This window comes from Homalodisca vitripennis, chromosome X (assembly GCF_021130785.1).
Source record: "Homalodisca vitripennis isolate AUS2020 chromosome X, UT_GWSS_2.1, whole genome shotgun sequence".
Taxonomy (NCBI): Eukaryota; Metazoa; Arthropoda; class Insecta; order Hemiptera; family Cicadellidae; genus Homalodisca; species Homalodisca vitripennis.
In genome coordinates this window covers 132,671,975-132,693,565 of record NC_060215.1, presented here as the reverse complement: position 1 = coordinate 132,693,565, position 21,591 = coordinate 132,671,975, and positions in this window count along the sequence as shown.

Here is a 21,591-nt window from a genome sequence, read left to right as displayed (position 1 = left end):
ACGAACCAGATAATATTTAATACTTAAACATTTATTAATAAATTCTACTGAATATTAAACCGGATCTTACTAATCAAAAAAACATTTTATATTGTCTTGGATGTCCCATTGATAATTTAAATCTTAATATTCTGGTATATTAATTATGTATAATCCATGTCGTTATATTTACACAATTATTGTTAGCTTTTATTTTTCGCAGATATATCATTTTCGTAAAATTGTACATTTACTTAACTTAGTAGGTTTGTTTGAATGCAATTCTATAAAATGTTCTTCTCGTACTATTTTTTAAAGGCATCTAGAAAGGGATACTGTTTTTCTCTAGAAATGTAAATTACATGAATATACAAATAAGTAAATAAACATTTTATAATAAGTTTAATATACTTATGTTATATTTACTGCTCAATACCTGTTTTAATTTCGATCGTATCCGAGATTGAATAAGTTCATTTTGAAAATTTGACATACCTCGGTGTTTTGGCATGTAAATAGTAAATTTTAAATATTAATACCGTTGAGACCTGACTTTGAGGTTTCGGTTTTACCATTTGTTGCAACTCTATATTAACAGTAATGTACTAGTACCGCTGTTTGGCAAATCTTTCATTCACTCAACCATACAGGCATTTTCAAAATCACCAGACCAATGTTGATGTGGTAACCGTATTAACCTTTGGAGGAAAACTACTGCCACAGGTGCGAGCACTCTAAACCTAAATCATAAATCATGCTACAGTGTATAAAAGTCGGGAGCTGTATGATTTGTGAAGGTTTATGGAGTATCAAAACGTGATAATTGAAATAAAAAAATATGCGAAAAAAATCCAAAAAACCGAAACTAAGGATGACAAAAATGGTCTTCTTAATACTATGTCTAATCGAGTTAGACGGCTTAAATTAGTAAAAAGTTCCGACCAATGAGCGAATATAAATTATATTTAACATATTTAGAAGGAAATTGAAAAGTGCTGAAATAACCCAGGTTGTTCGACGAAATGTTGAAATACCTTACGTTAGCAGTGGTATATAATTAAAATATTGAATGGGGGAGTCTCTGCGATGCAATCTGTTGACAAAACATAAGCACTAGAGATAGGCAGTGAATTAAACAGCAATTAGCAACAAATGTGACGTGTGCAATTTTATGGTCAACTATGGTAATTTGTAATGTAGAACCGATCACTCTACATTATAACATTCAATTTATCAATGCCGTAGCGCGCCGATATTGTACCAATCATACCATCGCCCTTACGTCACGGTTGCCTTTCCTGCTAGAAAGATTAGCCCTTTGCGTAACCTTGAACTCCGGTGTACTGTTTACTTCACTATCTGACGTCACGCTGCGATTGGTGAACTGATTACGAACAGCTGGTGATGGTGATTAGTTAGAAATCTCGGGGAGTTACTGGGTTACGTTGGTTTCGTGTACAAGCCCTTTAGATTCGCTGGTTTTTGTTAGCCGCCAAAAACACTGGCCAAGGGCTTTTGGGATTTTAGATTGGTCCACCCCTGGACTGCTCGCTCAGCCTTGTGGACTTATTGACGAGCCGCTAGTGGGTACTCCAACCTGCAATGCCCCGGTGATTTATTTATGTCTTTGTATGTTTAAAAATTAAATATAATATTTATTTCCATATTGATTGAACTTTAATTTTTAATTATAAAACTCTTTTGGGCAATCATAACCGAGTACGCATAACGGGTATGAATTAGACCAAGCAAATCGACAGGTTCAATGCGTCGATATTTAGCTTTCTCTCTGCACTCACTTGTCAAATAATTTTATTTGATAGCTGATAAAAAAGAAACCCTGTAACATTAGTTTTAAATTTCTAGTTGACTTTTTTATGAATGTCGGAATGAAATTATATCAAATAAATAACTTAATACCCTAACCTCTTTTATAAATTAGGTTTACAAATGCCTTCGAATACGTGAGAAACCTTTATATCTCACTGCGTAATTCTTTTAAAATTACGGTCTTTCTCCATTTTAAATTTATATGAATGTAGGTATTATTATTAAATATAATATATATGGGTTTTATTATAAGTTGATACTTAAGGTATTCTCATGTGAATTTGATCTTTCAACTAACCACTTTTTTGACAAATCAATTCTTAATACAGTAATGTTTTAATTGTTATAAGACTCATTGGAAACTTTATACAACAAATGTCGAGAGTTACACAGTTGCATCCCTTCTGTATTTAATCGTATTATGCAGGAGAGTATGAATGTAAGCTCTCCTGTCTTAATACTAATATATAAACAAGAAAAAACTTGTATTAAAAATCAAGTTTTTTTGTACAGAGTATAGACAAAAATGTATTATTTATATCTATTAGTATTTTTTAAATCAAGGAATTCATTACCATTTTCTATTGGTTTTATATTTTAGCACACATTTATTGACAAACAACAATTAATAATAACTTAAAATTGTTTTAAGTTAAAAATATTACATATATATATTTCATTATTTATACTCAACAGCTTTAACATGATGTATCGATTGGTTTCATAACCAATTATGTTAAATTAATTACTTTTAAAACTCCCTGTAACAATTCCCTCCATTTATTAGGTTGAAATGTAGTCAACCAAGGTGTCGTAAGTAATATCATTAATTACTAAAGAGTAATCCGCTTAAACGGTAATTCCTCGCATAACGCTATGTTACAAAACACCCAAATCAAATATTTTTTTAGTCTTATAGTATGCTTTATCAATGGTTTATTGATAAAAAAGTGTGCATTGGTTAGAAAGGAAATATTTTGTTTAAACTTTTATATAACTTTATATTAAAAGTGTAAACCTAATTTTAACTTAAAATATTAAAACCTTAAGTATAAATAAATAAAGATACTACTTAAATTAAAAATACTTATTTAAAAAATTACCAATACTAACCACTGATAAAAAAGTCACAATGAGATCAAAACATGATTACATTTGGCGGTTAACGTCCATACATAATACTACAGTCGTCCGTCTACACACCGTCTATTGGACATGCTCAAGACTCGACCTTGTATTTATAACGGTCTGTAACAGAGTTTCACACATTCACGTGTGCATAGGACTATAGCACCTACACTTTAATGACCGGTATCTACAAAGCGATACAGCCACCCATACAGTATATGTCGTATACCCTGTATCTTATACATGATGAAAGCCCTCATATACATTTATAACTGCCCGTGACAAAAACTCAGAGTTTTCAGTACTTGTAGCCTCGTATCCGGATATATTGCGTGTCGGGACGTATACCCTGACAGACTAATAGTGATTAACCGTGGCCCACTTATATGTTATAATTAACAGCTATAACTTATTAATGTCCGTATCCACTGAGTACTTTGCACAATCTTAGGCGTGGCCCCGCTGGCCGCCTTGGGGTCAAAACTTCTTACTCACACTCTGCCCTTCGCTCAACTTTTAACACCGTATACCAGCGCTCCCACTTTAGGAAAACGGTATGCATACTTAGCACTCTCATCACTTTCACTTACTGACAAAAGCCATTTTCTAACACTTAAACATTTAAATCTAACGTTTACCGAGTACTTCCTCACACCCTGATTTCTATATCACCATTCCAAAGTCCTACTCTCAAGCGAGCATATTCGACACAGTGAGCATATCTTGAACGAATGCTGTTTCCCAATACACGGATGTACCATATCCGTACAATACGTCCATATTTACGAATTACTTAACTTTTAACCAGGCTTACCCATTCTAGCTCATCATGGTATATTAATTTCACGGCCTCACTGACCACCCATTTGTTATTTTATTTATGTTTCCATTTTTCGAACAGTCTTCTCCTCTCCCGTCAGATTGTAGGTAGGCGTTAAATAGTTAAGGACTTTGGTGAGCGCTCTACGCAGTGCTATTGCGTTTTAGTAGAAGTTATCAAATTCTTGTATTCTTACTATTATTGCTTGTTGGGCATTTAATAACATAGTAATGTGTTCTTAAAGAGTTAGAATGTTTCATTTAGGTGAGCTTTATTGAGTTCTTTATTGAATGATCAAGCATTTTAAGGGGAGACTGTCGTCCCTGTATTGAGCACGTTAATTTTACAGTTTTTATGCCCCATTATCACAGGACCTATTAATGACATATACTTTAAGTTTTCACATACACTAATCTAAAACTAGTAATTTGTTACAATTCATTTGTATAATTGTTTAAACATTTTTAGAGAAAAACATTTAGTTTTAATTTATTTAAATGTTATGAAAATATATCAGTAGAACCTACAGCCTCCCTGATCTGTACCAACCATAACCCAGTAATACTTAGGAAATGAACCGGTACAGCAAATTTTCAACTCAGAATCAAACTACTATCCTCAATAATTATGAGAATACTTGCCGAAAATAGTTTATAAAATTATAAATGCAACACGACATCGATTGGTCTAAAAATTGGAAACAAGCGATATTATTGCTTATGACAATTTTATAAAATACAACCCATTTATATTTCAACGCTGTAATGATTATCATTTTAAATGTTTCCTGGCAAATAACTTCTTTCCTTAAATGAAGCAACATATTTTGAAAAACATATTTCGAAATTCATTACTTTGTTATAACAATATTCACTAATTATACGTAATTGCTTGATTTTTTTCGTATGAAGTGCATATAGAAGTATATATCTAAATTATGTAATTCTCGCAAGCAGCAGTTGTAATAACAGTAGAGAGAGACTCAGTGCCAGAACGAGCCATGTCCAATGACTAGAAGTACACCCCGGGGGTGTTATATCGGCAGTTAACATGTATAACAGTAGAACTATGCCCCCGGTGTAGTTGCAGTTCATAGACATTGTATGGCTATAAGTCTTAGGCGTATTATTGAATGAGTTTACATTTAAAATACTAATCCATATCCGCTAGTGGGTGTAGTTAACGTGCATTGACACTATAACACTCTACACTACTAACACTTCTCAGTGTTATTCAGTCAGAATACACTTACAATACTGGATCTACTCGTATAATACCCGGTTGATATAGTTTCTCTAGACAATAACAGACTAGGGCACTCCTTATGGGTATAATTTATTCGGAGGACTGTAACTGTATTACCCCGTGGGTGTATTTTCTCCAGACAAGATCAAGCTTTGGCACTCCTGAGTTATTATTTATTGTTTGTTTACATAAACAAAACTAAAACTATATTACTCGGTTGATGTATTTTCTTTGACATAAACATGCTTGGGCTCTCCGGAGGTATTATTTAATTAGTTTACATAAACAACACTGAAACTATATTGCCTGATGTATGTAATTTTTAACAATGTTTGTTAAACAAAAATTGTACCTATGTAATGATGTTATGTTAGTATTTTCTAGGCTACAATCTTTTTGGAGATTTAAAAATTGCTTTACTCTATAAAGTTGCCATACTACCTGAAACCTATAAACCATGCTTCTTGCGAGTCAATGTCAATCATCTTAAGGTGAACTTGGTGAACGCCTTATTCTTTGGGAAGAGGACTTTTGAATCGTCCTCCTAAAACTTATACATGGGAGCGTAAATGAAGAAGATTGGAAATTAAACCTTCCAAATATTTTATGTACAGTTATAAAGGATCTAAGGAATTGCGAATATGTTTAAACACAATACAATTTGGTATTATACATATTTTCCCATATAAAAAAGTATATACCCTTATAACAAACCTAAAAATAAAATTTAGTGTCTTAATCAGCTTGACTTCCATACAAGTATTGAATTTTTATATTTTAAGGAACAATAATGTACTACTGAATTTTTTCATACTTGTAATATATGTATACGACAGTAAAAATATTGAAATAGAAATGAATACAAATATCTAGAGCAATGATGCTGATAACTATAATTCTAACAGGAAATAATTCCAGTTTATACTTTTGAGCTACAAATCAAAAGCACATTTTACTGTTGCGTAGGTTATTAATTGCATTATTGTTGCTTTTGTGTTCAGATAAAAGATCACTACTCTTTTCGTGAACAGATTTATATAGTTTTCAGGTACGAAATAGCAGACGGTAACTGTCACGAAGCAACAAAATTATACTTCGAAACATTTCTTGGTTGAAACTGTTATCCTTTAAAGCATTTGTTCTATTTATTTAAAGAACAGTGGACTTGGCTAAAAAATGAACTGTCACTTCCTGTAAATTCTACGATGTCCAACATTTTACCAGATATCTTCTACTTCACTGCACTGTTTGGTGCTGACCAGAACGGGAAGGTCCGCTTCTTGTATATCTACGTTTAATGATTCACTATACACCAAACCTGATTGAACTATATTATATGGGTTCCCTATATGTGTTTTAGGGGAGATACATATTATCGTATGTGGAAACTCTTTGGTTAGTTGCACATAACTTTGATATATTTTTTTAATTGAGCTGCGCTTGATATCTGATACGTTAGATTAAGTATTTCCTGTTTAACATTAATATTTAATGAGAATATTTCCTAGTTTTATGTCGTGTTTCTAGTTTACATAAGATAATATGAACACTTATGCTGAAAAAATAGGCATCAATGAAGATTTATTTTAGTGTAATACTGCACAAACGATATACGGTAGTAGTTTTGACATTGAAAACTATAGCTAGTTTGAATTTATATTATGAAACATACTGATTCTATAGTAAAACTTTTATTGAAGTTTACTGAAGATTACTTCATACCTGCACATAAAGCTATTATAGAAGTAAACGTATTACAATTTCGTCTGCTTTAAACATATTTCTATTAACCATCACTAGAATATTTTATTTGCGATTAAAGTACGTGGAAGGAAATTGAACTGACACGAGATGGGGAAGCTGATTGGCTGAAAGTGTTCAGTGAACTGTGACGTAATGTAGCAGACGTGTGCTCATTGGCTCTAGCAGCTCTAATGGTATTTACTTTTCCAACGGAATGACAGTAACACTATATGGCTGCTTCCATAGTGATATTATACGATAGCACTAATACATTTAACAAAGCTAGATTGAGTTCCTTCCTTAAATATTCACCTAATTATATTTTATTTAATTTTAGAAAAAATTAATAAAAATTAAATTAATTTTAGGGAGGTTAATCATTAATTTCCTTCTTATATTTAATAGAAAGGTGTATATGATTCTGTGATTGGAAATGTTTAATTCTAGAAAGAAAAAAGAATAATAAAATCATATAATAATGTAAGCTTGTGCATTATTATAGTTAATATTATGTGCATCTAGTATTTATTTATGTATTGATATTATTACAGCGATAATAAATTTCTTTTTCCATATATATGTGTGTGTTAGTGTGTATCTGTGTCTATTAAGTTTAAAAATTAAATATAATATTTATTTCCATATTGATTAAACTTTAGTTTTAAGTTATAAAACTCCCCGTAACAATTACCTCCATTTATTAGGTTGAAATTTAGTCAACCAAGGTGTCGTAAGTAATATCAGTAATTACTAAAGAGTAATCCGTTTAAACGGTAATTCCTCGCATAACGCTATGTTACAAAACACTCAAATCAAATATTTTTTTAGTGTTATAATATGCTTTATCAATGGTTTATTGATAAAAAAGTGTGCATTTGTTAGAAAAGACATATTTGTTTAAAATTTTATATAACTTTATATTAAAAGTGTAAACCTAATTTTAACTTAAAATATTCAAACCATAAGTATAAATAAATAAAGATACTTCTTAAATTAAAAATACTTATTTAAAAAATTACCAATACTAACCACAGAAAAAAGTCACAATGAGATCAAAACATGATTACATTTGGCGGTTAACGTCCATATATAATACTACAGTTGTCCGTCTATACACCGTCTCTTAGACATGCTCAAGACTCGACCTTGTATTTATAACGGTCTGTAACAGAGCTTCACACATTCACGTGTGCATAGGACTAGAGCACCTACACTTTACTGACCGGTATCTACAAAGCGATACAGCCACCCATACAGTATATGTCGTATACCCTGTGTTTTATACATTATGAAAGCCATCATATGCATTTATAACTGCCCGTGACAAAAACTCAGAGTTTTCAGTACTTGTAGCCTCGTATCCGGATATATTGTGTGTCGGGACGTATACCCTGACAGACTAATAGTGTTTAACCGTGGCCCACTTATATGTTATAATTAACAGCTATAACTTATTAATGTCCGTATCCACTGAGTACTTTGCACAATCTTAGGCTTGGCCCCGCTTGCCGCCTTGGGGTCAAAACTTCTTACTCACACTCTGCCCTTCGCTCAACCTTTAACACCGTATACCAGCGCTCCCACTTTCGGTGAAAACGGTATGCATACTTAGCACTCTCATCACTTACACTTACTGACAAAAGACATTTTCTAATACTTAAACATTTAAATCTAACGTTTACCGAGTACTTCCTCACACCTGTATTTCTATATCACCATTCCAAAGTTCTACTCTCAAGTGAGCATATTCAACACAGTGAGCATATCTTGAACGAATGCTATTTCCCAATCAAATGCCGATACACGATTGTTACATACCTGTGCATTACGTACTTATTTACGAAGTACTTAAATTTTAACCAGGCTTACCCTCGCAGCCCATCACGGTATATTAGTTTATAAATTACACTTACACCCACAACTGGATTTCCTTAACTCCATCCCGGGATAATACTCCCAAGCACTTGTAGCTCTAAAATGAAAAAAATATCCTCTGAGCTAACCATGGATCATATAATATTGTATCCATCCCCTATACTTAGATATTTGATTCAGATTTTTTTTAAATATTCGTACACACTCAACCTTACACTCGCATCCTATTATGGAACACCAACTTTTCATCCACACTTTTTCTAATAGCCAGGCAGCCACCCTGATAATACCATGCGAGCGAAACTAATACCTACAAAATTTAGAACATATCAGACCACTCATGATATACTGAGCAATACACTTATTTTGTTTGTCACATTTAACCGCACATCTAAACGCTAGACTTACGAACCATCCCTAACCGTAACTTTGTTTTTGTAGTAGTGGCCTCACTGACTGCCCATCTGTTATTTTATTTATGTTTCAATTTTTCGAACAGTCTTCTCCTCTCCCGTCATATTGTATTCAGGCGTTAAATAGTTAAGGACTTTGGTGAGTGCTCTAACGCAGTGCTATTGCGTTTTCGTATAAGTTATCAGATTCTTGTATTCTTACTAGTATTGCTTGTTGGGTATTTAACACCATAGTAATGTGTTCTTAAAGAGTTAGAATGTTTCATTTAGGTGAGCTTTATTGAGTTCTTCATTAATTGATCAAGCATTTTAAGGGGAGACTGTCGTCCCTGTATTGCGCATGATAATTTTTCAGTTTTTATGCCCCCTTATCACATAACCTATTAATGATACATCCTTCAAGTTTTCCCAGCAGTCTTAATTGGGTATGGGGACTCCACTAATCTAAAACAAGTAGTCTGTTACAATTATTAGCATTTGTATAATTGTTTTAAACGATTTTAGAGAAAAACATTTAGTTTTAATTTATTTAAATGTTATGAAAATAGATCCGTAGAACATAAAGCCTCCCTGATCTGTACCAACCATAACCCAGTAATACTTAAGGAAAGAACCGGTACAGCAAATTTTCAACTCAGAATCAAACTACTATCCTCAAGAATTATGAGAATACTTGGAAATGAGCACATTTCAATATCATTACCTGCCGTTTAACTATCGTCTTAATACTTAAAAACACCTTTTTTATTTTCTTGTAAAAATGAAACCATAAACCTTATAAATTTAAACTAATGTAGCCAATACGCTACTGGTACTAAAGAACTAATAGGCTACAGGAAAAAGACCATAATAAATGTATTAGAGTATACAAACAACAAAACCAGCACAAAGCAAGGCTATGTATATTCCACTATAATAGATGAAGACATTTCGTATAAAAAGGTTAAAACATTATTAACATTCTTTAGCTGAAGTTTTGTTAAGACCATATGTTTTATTTGGTGTATTAAATAAAAGAAGTGAATAATGCAAACCCCAACACGAGTACTTATTACTCTCCCAGGGCACTACTTAGTTTGGAAAAGTAAATAAAAAGTTTGAGTTATTTGTAGAGGTTTTTGAAAGAATCTTCGTAATTGAATCATAAACTTGTTGAAGAGTTATTTATACAAGGGGTTTTTATACAGGCTAGTGATACCCAATAAATTAGTATAATTTGTTTCCATTATATAAATTTAACAGTCTATTTATTTGTTAACACAGGTTATATTTATTTTTGTAATTTTAATTTTACCAACTAAGTAAAAAGACCTCATGTTTGCTAAATGCTGTTACCACATTCGAAAATATATGCGTTTAAAATGATAAAACATATATGTGTTTAGTATGTTTATTCTTTTTAAATTTCCCGTTGTTTTGGAATACATTTTTCAGTAGTAGAAAACCAAGATTTAATTTAATTGGCATACTCACTAATGCTGATAAATTCGTGAAATATATAGAGTAGATGCTCAAAATATTTAAAACAGTGTAAAGTTTCTGAAACATAAATTCAAACCTATGATAAAATTTTAAGATAACGAAATACTTCTCGTGAAAATTGCAGTTTTTTGTTATGGAATACATTCTTTATCACCCACATCATTTTAAAAGCTACATTCCAGATGATCAAAGTATCCCTACTAGAAGTTGTTCCATACAGTAGGTAATCTTCATAACGCGTTGGTTTGTTATTCGCCAGCCCGTTTTCTTGACGCGACCTGACGCATTCTGATAAAATCTAATATTTTTGGATAGTACAGACTGACAAGAGTTGACTACTGACTACCTGGATCGTTTAACTTTCTTTTCTCAGCTTCCATAAATTAGGTATAGACCAAGGATCATATTTGAAGTAAATCGGAAAGAAATGTTTACTTACCTAAACTCACTCGTAAAATTCACTTTTCAAGCAAAATTTAATCCATTATGCTTTTCCAACTGGATTTTCTTGCACAGATAAATCATAACGCTTGGATCAGCTTCAATGCCACCTCTTCATGAACAAATTCCAGCCAACGTTATTATTATTCACACGATATAACTATGGGAAAATGTTATTCAATACAAATTTTGGAAAAACTCGGATGCTCCACTGTAATTTGGGATCGTATCCGAAATACTAGTGGCCTTATTAAGATATACTAAATGATCGTTAGGAAATCGATTTTTAATATGAATATAAAACGAGGTTTTTATATTAGTATAACATCGTCTACAATGAGTTGTAACTACTTTGTCTTAGTGCAGCGGCTAGAATAAGTCAATGTCACAGACTTAACTCGGTTGTTATATCATCCATATAAATCGCTTGTAAAACATCACAATGCACTCAAATTTGCACTTAATGAGAAAATTAGATCACTTAAATTAGCTTTTCTACATACCTCAGATCTTCCTTTACATTGCCATAATGTTTTTAAGTATCGCTTTGGCAAAAACACGCTAGCTGATATCATTAATCTGATTTAAGAGGCACTGACTCCAGAATTCTATGAAGCGTCAGAAGCCTGTTCCAAAATATTTAACATATCTCGCCATAATACTTCATTGCACTCCTGAATCTAAAGAAATTCTTTTCTATTAAAAACCTAGAACAAAGTTTTCGTCAACAGACTGTGGAAGACAATGACTTCTTCCTTCATCATAGTCAGTTATGATTGGCTATATTAGTTACAATTAAAAGTTAAAGTTAAATAGGTCCTTAAATCAAATGATGACTGTGCCTACTAAGGAACCCTCACGGCAATAACAGCTGTGATATTGTCCATAAACAATTTGAGTACGTCCCCATGAAGAACTTTCACGGGAATAATTCTGTAATTTACAACATTTCACAGGTCAAATCCAAGAATCGGGTCCTGAGTTGTGCCTACTTTAATAGGTGTTACATAAGTCATTCATTTATCTTGGAAGTAGCTTTTAAAAATTCACAAAATGTAGCTATGTTTACGAAATGTAGTGAGTGCTATGTTTAGTCTCAACATATTCCTTTATTTTTGTAAAATTGACTTAGGAAAATATAAAATATACTCTTTTAACTGCACATAAAATGCTAGATAATTCGTAATGTTTCCATACAGAAGAAAGAAATGATCTAAATAACTTTTACTTAAGAAAAATACAATAATCATGAAATACAGTCACACAACCTACAATTTAGATGAATAAATGCATTTATATACTTTGAATTCAATAATGCATCATTATAGTTAATATTATCAAATAAAACTAAAAGACAAACAAAAGAAACGTTTACAAAAGAATGGTGACATCGCAGCTGATGACATACACGTAACCTGCAACATGACGTCTGCCATATTATAATATAAGCAGATTAATGATGAAACCATAATGGCACACATATAACAGTTTATTCCCACAGCTGGTTAGCGCTTACAATGTAGTAACATAACAAACCGCTCTTCTGTTGGTCTTAGACATTGATTCGTTTAAAATTACCAAGTTTAAGTGATTAAAAATTAAAATTGTGTCCAATTAGAAAAATAATATACTATAGCAAGTTTAATTAAAACTAAGCCACCTCTGTGCATAATCATTAATAGCTAATAATAGTTCCGCTAAATTGGACAAATGGACGCTAAGAACTAAAATAATCTAACGTACATGCACCTGATTTTGTTCTTGCATTGAAGTAAAGTATATTTTTATCTGCTATAGTAACTTGCTGATAAAATAGTGTGTGTTCAAATCATTGACGAACGACCTAAAAGTGAAAATAGAATAAATGAGTTCTTATGTGTGTAAAAGCTGTTGTTGGAGTCCAATTGAAGACCCTCTGCGATCGTGGAGAGGTTGAATTACGCAACCTCAGTAAAGTAACAACCAAAACTACCAATACTCAACTTTGAGATCACATTCATCTCAGCTCTGTATATTAAAAATGTAAATAAAACAAACTCTCAACTCCACCAACCACCTACATGCAAAAATTTTACATCCCGTCATTTTACATTTAAATTATTCCATGTATTCCCTAGCCAAGTAGAATAGCAGTATTTTATCTAGAGCGCCAATACGACTTATGGCCATTTCCATCCCATCATCCTCTATACTAGAAATGTAATAGTGTTTGCAAAAACACCTAGATGTATAGCTAAGCCTAGATTAATATCTACTGGTACGGAATCTAAACGACTGCTATGGTACCTACCGCCTCAACGAAAAATAGATATAAATATATAAAAATAAATATAACTACGTAAACAACTCTGATATCAAGCTGAAACTGCATTGAAAGTATATAACCATACAATTTATGCGGAGTATAAGTGAACATAGTTCTTGAAGCGCGTAATAAATGACACATCAATAGACCATCTTGAATATGGCTTGAATATGATTATTTTGTAGAATCTCAGCAATGAGTTGGTTACACTTGTTTTATAATATATTAAACAAAAGCAGGAAAATGCAGGAATTTTCTCTTCCAAGGGAATCCTCGAGGCTCTAAACATAGCAAAGCCTCTAATGGTCTAGTATTTTGTAGGTTTGTTTTGTACCACAATAATAACTATAGAGTCCAAGGTAACACTTACCCTTAAAAATAGAGGCTAAACACCTTGGAATCTCCATTCACAAAATAAACTCACGAAACCTTCACATAAGAATATTTGTAGAAGTTTGAACTTTAGTCAGTATAAACTGAAGACAATTAAACACACATGTAACGTGCACATGTTACCATTTACAGTCAGCATAGATTGATTTTATGTAGTAAACTGTCTGAGCAGCACCGTCAGAGTATTACAGTGCTACAAAAGGAAACACTGAGAACTGAATGTCCTAGACTTTTTTTGGCAGACTTTAAACGAGCGCTAAGTATTCCAAAGTCACAATTTTATCGAAAAACTCATTCCTGCGTTAAAAGACACGCTTTTAATTTTGTTCTTACTTACAACCCGCTTCTTTTTTAAAACGATTATTAATTAAATGGAAAGGAAATTCTTCATTCTTCTTCCTTACTTAAACAGAGTAGTTGTTTTCTAAAACCACTTAGCATTTAGATAGCACACAGTACACAATGCAGGAGTGTTTCATAGAACACGGAGAAAAACCTCATAACACCAACAACATTTTTATTTTCTTTATTGCCAACAAAGGATTTCATGATAAAATGTATTCTTAGTAAATTACAGCAAACCAAACCGAGAGAAATTATAATGCTAGTTTTATGAACAATCATATACATGTTTTTTTTAAGAATTCAAAATTAACCCAGATATGCCCTGAATTATTTTTTTTTTAATTTTTTTAAATTCTACAGTTTTTTTTATACTATAAATGTATTCTTCAACACATTTTAACAATAATTGTAAAAAATTTCATCGTCGTTTAGTAAATAATGGGTGGCCTATATATAGGACAGTAGGAAAAAATATGAGTGAAATGCTAAAATATTCCAAAAATGCTTTTTATTTTTAGAAGGGTTACATTTACATTGGATATATATGTTTTTATGTACTTAATTCAACTGTGTTTTTAACAAAGATATATAAAAACAAGCTTAAATAAAATTTTTAGTAAGTGCATTTGTAGTTTATGGCTTTGTGTGGTAATCAATAAAACATTTAGTATGAAGACCAACATCACACTTTTGGCATCTGGTAGTGCACTTGGCATGGCAATGCCCACATCTCGTTTGCTTTTCCTGAGGAACAACAAGGTGGTCCAATCTGTCAAACCTGGAGTCCACTTTTGATTGTTTCGATGGCCGTCCAGCCTTTGACGCGCACTCCTTTACCAAATGTTTTCTAGCAGGTTACAGGCAAGTCTGCCGTCCTGAAAGACAAGTGGTCAAGGTTCCCTCCCGCATGGCGGTGAAGTTGCCAGGCATTTTGTTCTGCACTGTCAATGCAGTCACAGATCAGAGGGAAATACCACTTCTTACCTCTGATTTGGATTCGGTACAGGCTCATATTTTGATCGCACCGGGTCCACTCCGCCCATTTTTTTGTTGTACTGGTGTATGAGGTTTGGTTGAGGGATGAAAGCATGTTTCTTGGCTTTAAGTGAAAAGCGTTTTACCTGATGTATGGGTTGTACACCAACAGCATTTGAAACAACAGTGACAATACTGTTGTCAATTCCATCTTGCAATAATTAAATTTTCATCACATACTTTTTCGTATTCAAAAGTTCCCCTTTCTTTCTTTTTCAAATCTTTACTATCAGTCAGTGGGCACTTTGCTATTCTGTTCTCTCTCACCGTACCAATAGCTCTTATATTCTTTTGGGACAGTTTCTCTCAAACAAAGGTAGACCAGAAAAAAAATTATCAAAATACAAGAAGTACGGGAAATCACCATTCTTCTTCAGAACATCACAGTACTGCAAAAACAACACACTGGCACCAAGGCCCAAGTGTTCATACTGAGGGTCCAAGGTGTGGCTGCTCCCTTGGTAGGGGTCTTTCCAAACTACATAGCCATTGGGTGTAGCACCAACCCAAATTTTGTAACCATAGCGAATAGGTTTGTTTCTGATGAATTGTTTCAAAACCATGCCTCCCAAAATATGGGACCATAGACTCATCAACTGAGTGGTGTTCCTCATGTGGTGCGTAATCAAAAAATGTTTTGTTCAATGCATCAAACAATGGACGTACTTTTGCATACTTGTCATCAGCATTGAGGTTGTCATTATCACAAACATGCAAATTTGACATAATAAACTCAAATCTGTCTCTAGAAATTGCATTTACAACTAATTCATTGCGAGTGTCCAAAGCTGTTTCCCAAAACATTCGTCTTCGAGGTAATGGAACATAACCACTCAACAACAATACTCCTATGAAACATTTCATTTCATCGACAGTTACATCACCTAAACGGTTATGTAATGCCGCATAACGATTTGTTTTCTCAACTAATAAATCTACAATATCATCATCGAAAAATACAGAAAAAACTGTTCCATTGGTGTTAATTTTTGTTGTACTTCCTGTCTATTACTCCAAATAGTATAATCTAGTTTTAGGTCCTCTTTGACCCATTTGTACTGCTTTTTTAGTGAATGGCTTACTAACCTTTTTTGCTGGTTTCTCTTCAGTGAAATTCTGAATTCGTCTTACTTTTTTTATTTGGTGGCTGTGCTATGTCCATCTTCGCTGAACTAGAGGGTAAGGTTGGTTGTGATAAAGAAGGATCCTCTTCATCTTTGTTGTCACTCAGTTCAAATTCTTGGGAAACTTCAGCCGGGGCCAATAGTTTGGTTTCCTGGAAGATGATGGATTGAAGTCATGTCCTCATCCCCAGAATCCTCATCAGTGACATCATCATTTGCATTGATTGGTGGCTGAATATATACGCCAATTTCTTCATCAGGTGGCACTTGGATCTCTTCATCTTCTAGCATCGTCAAAATTTCATGAAGGTTTCAAGGTTCCTAAAAAATTCAAAGTACGATAAATAACAAAGGGTTTTTCAGAATTTTTTATAAAATAACTGTAAAAAATTGTATTGATGCTTAAAACAAAAAGTTTAACCCAATTACTAAGTCACGACTTGAAATACAAGGGTCGAAAAACTCATTTGAGAGTGGGAAGCATTATTGTTGTACATATGCCTACTGGACTACATGTAGGACGGGCCAATTCCAAACATAACCTATAAACGGTCTGAATTTAGAACGGTCACATTTCAAGATAAATGTTAATAAAACTAGTTAGTCAGTTATTAGGAAATGTACTTAAATAGGTTTAAAACTACGAAATAATAGTATTGTACTTACTTTTCGCACATGGCGCAGAGCTCATGAAGTTGATTGGAAATCCTAAATTTGTAAACTAGTCTAAAGAAACAAACTAGTTGAAGCATTCACTTGATTGTTGCTCAGATGCATTCAGTAGCTCTTACTGAAGACAGCAACCACCCTGCCACCTGTTGGAAAAAGCTGAAACTACTTCAGAAGTAAGCTTTATGGAGAACACTACAAGTGTCCTAAATATAGGTCACTAGGCATATCTGGGTTTTAAATGTGTTTTTTAGAGACAGGACAAACCTTTTCTCCCTTAATCTGCCAGTACTAATGGGCCATAGGTTTTTACAAGAATATTGTTAAACGAAACAAGGCGATGAATCGGTTCAGAGCGAGGTTATAACTAGACAGACTACTGTTAAAAACTGCAACGGACTAAATACATAAACCAAATTTGAACATGCGCTATATATAGCTTAGATCTATATTAATATTTCTGCAATAACGCTTTCAAGGCAAGCAACCCCTTACAGAACATATTTTAACGTATATCTATATATGTGACATGTATTTACATACACAATTTTATTCTCAACTACTTAACAGATTAACTTCTGAAAAGAGTTTTTTTATTATTATATTATTTTATTATTATTATTATTATATTATTATATTATTTTTTATTATTAAGATGCATTTTTTATTTTTTTATAACTATTCCCTGAAATTATTAATTGTTTAAGTAAAATTATACAGTAAAGTTTAAAACGATGGAAATGTATTTGTAACATGAATGACAAACTTAATATATTTATTATATTACATTTATGACAATCCAAAATTTACATCTGAAAAATCTCATTACTAAAATATATTTAAAATCAATAATGTTGTTTATTACTAAATATTGCTGCTGAATATGTTTATTTAAGCAAATCACAAAACAGAATATATCACTAATTTTTTATTGAAAATCCATGGTATATTGTTCTTAGATGTCTTGACTAACCAGCGGTACAAGCAGCCATCATGATTTCATTCTCAAATAAAAATGTATAACCGCAAACACTATATACCATTAATGTAATCGTTGAATTAAGGAAGATTATTTGTTCTTTTAAGATACAATAAATACGCTTCCAATCTCATTTTACTTTATCAAACTATTTAGAACTTCACTATTTCAGTATTAGTAAAGTATAAACTTCTAAAAATATAGTATTCTTTGCGTGTGTTAGGCTACTATTGTAATATACATACGACATAAATGCTAAATTTTAAGGAAAACTGATGTATTTCAATGTATCTAATATCATGCCAAACTGTTAAGCATGTTCACAACATATATTTGCCCAGCTTCATTCAGCTCAGTATCAAATTTCCGAAGTTAGTTATCCAGTTTACGAACCAATTTACAAAGTTGTGCCCAACTTGTTTGTGTGTGTCCGGTCTTAGTTGTATGACTTTACCGTTCTTGCCTTGACCGCGTACGGTTTTTCTACGCTGTTTCAATACTAATAAAACTACCTTTATTTTATTTTTGTTTTTCAGTGTTTTAGCACAACTAAAAATAAGTAATAAGTCTTAAAGTACCTAATAAACATAATGCAACAAAACTACTGTTTTTGAATTTTACATTGTCTAGGAATATAATCCTAGTTTCTTGTGTATCATTACGACTATTTGTTGAAAAATGTATTATTATTTTCTATAGAATTGAATTCATGAATGCTTAAAACTTTTCTGTGCAAACTTAAGCAGGCGTTTTAGCAGACAAATCTTCTTTATATTTCTATGTTGTCTTGAATCTGGTTTACATAAAAAATGTACTCTGTTTTTTTTTCGAGAAATGCGAGTCTTTAATCTAAAATAATTTATTCATAGAATATGGTCATAAGGCTCTAATCACAAAATATATAAAGAGACAAAACTTATTCTAAACCATAATTATATAATCTAAAACGTTTTCGTTTATAAAACGCTCTATACAATGTAACGTAGCTATGAGAAGGGTAAATTACATATGAATGCTGTTTATAGCCAGTTCATATTCCTCTTAGATTTATTTTATCCCGTCAGTTCATGAAGGTTTCAAATTTATTTTTATAGTGGCATTTAAGTCAGAGTAAAAGTTTTTAGCTCATCAATTCATCCATTTATGTTACTCATTACTATTCTCAAAGAGAAACATTTGCTATTTTTTTGCTATCTTTACTTGTTATTTTTATACCACAATATCCAATTTTAAAACTAAAATATACTGTATAGAAGCTGAGTTCAATCTAGAGTAATGGTATATTATATCATATATTTTGAATTCTGTATCAAAATATTAATGTAGTTTATAATTAACTCAATTATGTTATATAGTTACCTAAAATGAAAACGAATACCTAAACATATTAACTCATAGTACATTTATTTATTATACTATGGAATTTATGTGCTTTATATCTGTTTAGACGTATACAACAATATTAACTGAGCTGTGTTAATGAAAAATATATTATTTTCTATTTAAAAAGTGCTTATTATGTAAATCTTCTTTATAATTTCACTCAGCCATGATACAATACAAACCAAACTTTGTAAAGAAAAAAGGTCTTATTTATATTGCTTGAGTCAACATTACGCAAGTTTTAAGGATAGTAAGTTTTTTTACATCCATTTCACATAAAACTGTCATTTACACTGTATATAGTGTCAAAATTATTTAAGTTTCAGCACTAGTACAGTGCCAGTTTATTGTAAAATGATTACACAGAAATGCAATTGGTTAATGTTACTGAAAGTTAACATTAATCTAGTTTAAAATCTAATTATATTTTTAAAGCAAATATAAAAATTACAACAATGATACTGATAAGACATGACCAGAATTTGAACTGGAATGCGTATATAGATAGCATTTTTAATCCTAAAATTTATTTTTATACAACAAATTTACAATATTTTACATTATCAAAAGATTTTTTTAGTTTTTAAATATTTGCGAGTTTACACAAAATTTCATATTTTTTTATTTCGCTTTTATATATAGCATATTAGAATATAATAATATTTGGACAAATCTTATATTTATTTTTAGTTTAAAGTTCTGAAGAAAATATCGTTTTGGATATATTTGACAGATTTCTCGAGGGTTTGGAATAGGGTCTTGGAATAAAAGGTACCTGAGATTTTTACATTACAGATCATGTCAAATTGCACTAAGTGTGGTCAAAATGATCTTAAAGTAGTATTTAAGACCCTGTACAGATTAAGTTTTTCAACTTCAACACAAGTGATTCAGCTTCAATAGTTGTGTATTATGAGGATACTCCTAAATTTTGTCTTGCTGTTAATAAACGCCTAAGATACAGTTTGTCTCCTAAAGCAGTCGTGTCCGTAACTTATCACCACGCGCACCGCCAAGTGCTTGTGCCAGACACAGCAGCGTTTATGTTTGTTAATTTGTATTCTAATATTTTTTATATTATTTACAATACAGAACAATTTTTTTGTAATCGTATCAATATTTTTCAATTATGTATGAGTCAGTATTCATAAAGTAGTTCACTAAAACAATCTGGCAATTCATTCGTACAATGTGATTGTATCTTCAGGAAACCAAAAAGTAATGAAATCTTTAAATTAATTCTTTAGTTTTTTCATATTAAAAATATTTGGTCATCGAATTTTGAATACTTTAATTCTGCCATGACCAGACAATAAAACTTATAATTCACTTTGACGTCTTTTAAAATATTTTCTTCTTTCCAGAATTAGTATGTTTTAGATTTGATTTTATAATACGAGTAGTTAATATACTGTAATATCAATATCTTAGAACATGCGAGTCAGTTATTCGAAAACTAGTCATTAACTACGAGAAACCACAGTAAATAAAACATGTGTTAAGCTGGTATAGTTTCTTGTCAGTTATGAAGCAAACTATTTTAAATTGTGATTGAATTCGTTTTGCTTTTGTTAAACTCCATTCAATCAACAACACAAGCAATTTCTGTAAACATGTTTTTCGTGAATCAATAATTAGTAAGAAGACATTGATAAGATTAAAAAATTTTCAAAATGTAGAACTATTGTAAAATAATAAGAATCATCCGTTAGTAAAACATTAGAATAATTTTATTTGCGTAACTAAAATTGAACAAGAATTAAACTGCATTTCGTTCATCCTCAAAATATACGAAAATATCAGTTATGCATACTGAAAAACTAAATATGTAACTAATACAATAATAAGTTGAATGAAATAAAACGTGCCCCCTCAAGCTAAAAGCTTTCCTTACAAATGTGAAGTACGTCGAAATCGGGACCAGCTGACCTTCTGCTTCATGCTCAATCTTTGTGCACATTGTGTGTGCACCACTGGCAAATTGAACACTTATACTAAATCGACTTTAATACATAAACATTCTGTAGGTAATATATTTTTTATTACAAAATGTAATCTTCATTTGATTTGTGGTACATGGTCACATTGCAAGATTTCTGATTTCAAATAATAATCAAATTGTAGAACTATTAAATCAATTATTTGTTTTGTAATAGGATTAAATTCCAATGTTATAGACCGATTACTCCTTATATTCTTATGTAATTTACCATTTTCCAAATAGAATTTCCCAAATGTTTTCCTCATCCCTTACGCAATAAAACCCTGCCTTTAAAAAAGCGTTTAATAAAACAACCGAAACCATTAAAGTAAAGTAAACCTTAAAGTAAATGGTATTTTACATGTTAAGGATTGTGCTTGTTCTTGTTATTCTCCTACAAGCACGCACTTTATTATTGGGC